Source organism: Triticum dicoccoides, chromosome 3A (genome assembly GCF_002162155.2).
Source record: "Triticum dicoccoides isolate Atlit2015 ecotype Zavitan chromosome 3A, WEW_v2.0, whole genome shotgun sequence".
In the NCBI taxonomy this organism is placed as follows: domain Eukaryota; kingdom Viridiplantae; phylum Streptophyta; class Magnoliopsida; order Poales; family Poaceae; genus Triticum; species Triticum dicoccoides.
This window is the reverse complement of record NC_041384.1, coordinates 562254780-562260714: the sequence shown is the minus strand read 5'-3', so window position 1 is coordinate 562260714 and position 5935 is coordinate 562254780.

Genomic DNA, 5935 nt, shown 5'->3' with positions numbered 1-5935 from the left:
CCTAGAGTGAAGATAATATGACTTCTTTCATTAGTGGAAATGAAAAGTGGTTTGAAAATGATTTGAATTTCAGTTGAAATATTTCAAATTTAGAAACTTTAAGCAACTCAATGAGTTCATGAGGGAAGATAAAATGACTTCTTCATATTTGAAGAAAGAGAGTTGGAAGTTTCAAAGAAATAAATTGGAAGTCACTTTGAAGTTATTTGAAACTCATTTTCCATTTGAAGTTGTTTGAAATTCCAAATTCAAATCCAATTGGGAGTTATTTGAGTTTCTTTTCAAAATGTTTTTCTCCTAAAAATAAATAAATGGAAATAAGGGTAAAATGATTCCCTTCAATGGAAAAATAGGAGAAAATAAATTTGAAATCATTTTGCTATTTTTAAAATGATTTTTATTGGTTTTAAATGCAACAGTAGCACTGTTTGATTTTTATGAATTTTTTTGGAATTTATTTGACCTTGGAAAATAGTTCATCTTATTCTTGGTATTTTTCTGAGCATTTTGGTATATAATATGCCTATGTTAATTTTTTTGTTATTTTTTCTCTGTTATAGTTTTGTTCTGTAAAAAAACACACGCACACCCGCGCGCAGGCCCAGCCAGCCATGCACTTCAGCCCGCGGCCTGCTCCCAGTGCCCGAAGGCCACCGCTCACTCGCCTGACCCGCCTCTTCCTATCGCTCGCACGCAGCGCCCGCTGCAGGTGGGCCCCGCCCCGTCATCCTCAACCTCCGCTCCTCCCGTTCAGATAGAGCTTGCGAGCTCACCGCCCGCAATAGTCGCCCGCCTTGTGCTCGGATAACGCATATCCGCAGCCCCGAGCACCCCTCCCCCGCGCCTATAAAAGCCCCTCGTCCTCCTCTCTCCATTCTGCCACTCCACGTCGTCCCTAGCCTCTCGCATCGCTCGCCGTAGCCACTTGGATCTCGCCAGAGCCGTGCTAGTTCACCGGAGGATTTCATCGCCCGTGAGACACCCCGGGCTCCATTGACTACGTCTTTTTGTTGCCCGAATCCACACGCGTCGAGTTGACACCTTCTTTTGCCTTCTAGGTCACCAGAGACGCCGCCCCGACATGTCGCACTCTCGCCGGAGCACCGGAGCTCCGCCGCCTCCCTCCGCTCGTTGCTGGCCACCCCACCGCCTGCCGACCCCACCAGCACGCCACCCACGCCGCGCGCGGTCTCCCCCACCCCTTCGCCGCCGCTGAGGACCGCCGGAGACGCCGCCCTGTCCATCGTCCGCCGCCTGAAGCCAGCGCCGCCGTCTCCTGCTCATCGTTGTCGCTTCTGTAAGGCGACCCCTCCCCGTTCGTTTAGTTTTTTCAGTATTTATAGATCGGTTTGTTTTAGTTCGGTTAACCGTGGTTTTAGTTAAACCGGTCTCCGGTTTTTTTATTGTTTTTTAGCCATGGTAGCTGTTTTTCCTATTTAGTGGTCGTTTGCCGTATAGCCACCGCAGTGAACGCTGCTCAGCCAGCCACGAGCCGCCATGTGGCCAAGGGCCTGTTTGCAGTTATTTGTTTTTCTGTTTAGTCCCTGAGTTTTACATATTAGTCCCTGAACTTCGGATAGCCGTATCTTTTTAACCGTAACTCCAAATTCGATGAAACTAGTGGCAAATTCTTCATCATGATTAGATCTATCCAGTAGCATCATGTTTGTAAAAAAAATTCAATTTCAAATTTGAACTTTATTCAGATTTGAATTCAAACTTCAAATGGCCATATCTCCTAAACCGTAGCTCTGATTGATGTGATTCTTTTTGCACCGTGTCACTGTAGGTAAACCCTATCACCTAGACCTTTCTCAAAATATTTTCACACACCTAGGATCTGTCCATGATAGTTTTATCTATGCCTAGTATGCATTGTAGTCCACGTCACAATTTTTTTGGCACCCATGCCCTATGTTGTTTTGCACTTAGTATTTTCTTTTGATAGTTAAGTGTGTTGTGTGTTCATTTGGATTTTCCGAGTCTTTTCATGTTGCATGTTATTTGGTTCTCCAAAATGATTGCTTATGTGAATGCAATGTTTGACCTTATAGATTTTCATCGGAGAGTGACGAATAACTCGATTAAGTAATTTTTTGAGAGCGATATAATCTTCATCAACTATTACCAGGCAAGTTCACATTTGACCATTCTTCCAATTACCTATGTTTTATATTATGCACTTAGTCCTTTTGTGGTAGGATTGCATGGTAGGATTTATTGTTGCCAGATGGCTATGCCGTTACCTAGTAGTTCATTTTGAGGTAGGTCTGATCTATACAACCTTGTCACCACCGTGTAAGTTTATTTCTGCCTTGCAAATGTAGACGTGGAAATTGGGAAGTGTTCATGGTGAGACATGAGTGACAAAGTAGTAATCAGGACCAAGACTTGTATATGAACTACCTGAGCGGTATTTGGTTTGAATGGTAGCGAAGTACAGTGGGAGCATGCATGGTTAATCCATGATGGTGCACCACTAGTGGTCGGCCGCCCAGGCTCAAAGAGATCAATCATATTCTCATGTCTAGAAGCTTACATGTGCAGCCACAAGCCACTATGGGCTCTGGCTTAGTTGAGTAGTTAGTGTGACCCCTTCCGGGATGGGTTAGCAGATGTAGAATGAGTAGGTGTACCAGCCTATCCGTGGGTTAAGGGGGAATACTTTCGAAAGACTATGTCTCGGTCATCCTGTTCTTAGACGCCAAGCAGTGCGAGAACTTCAAGGGGGGCGATTGAGTCTTGTGGGGAAAAGTGCGCAAACCTCTGAAGAGTGTTAAAACCTAATCGATTAGCCGTGTCCCCGGTTACGGACAACTTGAGCATCTAGTAGTGGAAATGCTGGGAGATCTCATCACTCTTAATTAAACAGTTGGGTTTTAAATGAAACTTTGGGAATGGATTAAGTTGGTTTTACCAACTAATCCTATGCTATACAGTAGTGGTAGAATAATATCTTTTATTCTAGGGAAAAACTAGCTTTATGCAAAAAAACTAAACTTAGAGCTTTCCACCAGCCAAATTGCATGTACAATAGGTTCATTACCCTTATGATGTGACTTGCTAGTACATTCAATGTACTGACCTACAGGGCTGCAATGTCTTATGTTGCAGGGATTTTTCTACGACGAGTAAGAGTTACGTTGTAGGGTTACGGTCTACACTCAACTTGCCGTTGGCGTTGATGGACTCCACACCCTTATGTTTGTTTCCGCTGAGATTTATGAGGTATATATCTGTTTTACGTTATTTATACATGTGATTGCACTTTGATATATACATTGATGTACTGTGTGTGCCAGCATACCGATCCAGGGATGGCACGGATACACATAGGCTTGACCGTTTGAGGTCGGGTCGCTACAGTTTCAAATATCTTTTTTTTTCATTTCAAGATTTTAAATTACATTAATTTTTATGCGTGGAGAATTTGTTGGATTTTATATTCATATACATATATTTTTAAAATCAGTTTGAATGTGAGTCAAAATTTTGGGATAAAAAACTGTTTGGACCGCACCGAAATATGCAAAATTTCGTATAATTTTTTAAACGTGGCCACAATATGGGTTGTAATGCTAACAAAAAGAATATGGGCTCCAAAAAACCTTAATAATTAGAAAATGGGCTGTAAATAATTAGAAATAATGGCAGATGGGTTGTATGTTGTTTTCCACAGATTTGAGGCTTTCCTAAAAAAAGGTTGACGCACAAGCAGTGACTGTCGGATGGCCATCCAACGGCCGTCGTGCTTCTTCAATCTCTGCTCTTCCTACTCTAGCCGCTCAAACAAGCGCCGGCAGGACTACCTGCTCCCTCCTCCCCGCGGCCAGCTCTGCTACCGCGCAGGCCTCACCACCCCACCATACTCCCATCACTGGCCTAGCCATCCCTCTACTCACCAACACCTGCTGTTATTCTCCGGAGACAGCAGACAAACCAGTAAACCCTCGTACAGTCATACTCCCCTCCGCGTGGGAAACAACTGCCGAGTCTTCCCTGCCTCCGTGTCGTTCCCTTCCTAGGCCTCGCCGTCGTCCACCGCCCTGGTGCCCTCGGCGCGGCCTGGTCAATGTGGTCAACGACCGACATGCATCTGAAGTGGACTGTACGTGGAGAGGCCGATAGCTGGGTCCATGGCCGCACGCAAGTAAATGCCTCCTTATTACATGCAAAATAATGATTCCTCCACATGACATCAGGGACCCACTGAAAGGGCCTCTGTATTTCGCGAAAAAACGTTACTGTCGCTGACAGCTCGGACCCACCAGCTATATCTTCGCACGCAGGGAAGTGCCTCCTTATTACGCACAAAAAAATGAATACTCCCCCTATTAGCTGGGACCCAGTATAGTGGCAGGCTGACTTGTGGGCCTACTAAGTTGACGGGGATGGAGGGCTTTGTCAACTTAGTCAATATGCACGATTCTAGCTCCAGTGACCGTACGATGTCCATCCAACGGCCGTAGTGCTTCTACAACCTCTGGTCTTCTTGCTCCAGCCGCCCAAACCAGCACCGGTCATGCCTCGTGCTCCTGCCTCCCGTGGCCGGCTGCGATGCGGCGGAGGCCTCACCTCCCCCTACTACTCCCACCGTTGGCCAGGCCATCCCTCTACTCACCCACACCCCCTGTTATTCTGCGGCGACGGCAGCCTCATACCGCAGTGAACGAGAGAACTCTCGTACTCCTCTATGCGTGGGCATCCACTGCCGCGTCTTCCTCGGCTCCGCGTCGTCCCCTTCCTAGGCCTCGCCGTCGTCCATCGCCCTGGTGCTGGCGTGGTCAACATGGCCAATGAACGGCTTCCATTGGACATGGACTGTACGTGGAGAGGCTGATAGTTGGGTCCACGGCCGCAGCAAGGAAGTGCCTCCTTATTACGTGCAAAATAATTATTCCTCCACCTGACAACGGGGACCCACCGGATGGGCCACTGTATTTCGCAAAAAAAATGTTTCCCCCTAAATGTTGGGACCCACCAGCTACATTTTCACATGCAAGGAAGTGCCTGATATTCGGGACCCACCTGGTCGAAGCGTATGTAGCGTTGTCATTCTGGTCGCGAACGTGTACGTACACATATACTGGTGGATGTAGAGGCGCGCACATGTCGTAGTAGAGGCGCGTACGTGTCGCAGTAGAGGTGCGCACATAGCATGTACACGTATGTACAACGGCCAGGGTGCAAGAAAGAAAATACGGCCACGTATGTGTACATACGGGCGGGGTCTCGAACGCCTACTCGCGCATATGTATGGCCAGGGCTCGTGTACATGGCTGGGTCGAAGCGGAGAAACAGCATCGTCGTCGTGCTCATGGGGAGGCAATGGAATGCGTCGTGTTCATGGGGAGGCAACGGAATGCGTTGTGTTCATCGGGAGGCAACGGAACGCGTGGGAGCCAACCGGCTGGGTCAGAATGGAATGCGTGGTCGTGTTCATCGGGAGGGCTTGGACGGAACAGGCAATGGAAACGAGGCATGGCGTACCGCTCAACGGAGGAAACAGACCTCCTATGTTCGGAACGGGGACCTGTTGATCGGGAGGGGTCTGGCGTACCGCAAAATGGAGGAAACGGACCTCCTACAGTCAAAATGGGGGTCCTGTTGATCGGGAGGGGTGTGGCATACCGCAAAACGGACGAAACGGACCTGTTGATCGGGAGGGGTGTGGCGTACCGCAAAACGGATGAAACAGACCTCCTACGGTCGAAACGGGGGTCCTGTTCATCAGGAGGGGTGTGGCGTACCGCAAAACGGGACTCCATGGGATACTGTTCATCTCCACCGTCGACCTCCTCCAGCCTCCACGGGCTCCTATTCATCCAGCCTCCATCTCGTGCTACTCCACCGGCTTCTGTTCAACCACCCCTCCACCTTCTACTGTTCATCCAGCCCTCCACACCACGGGGTCCTGTTCAACCACCCCTCCACC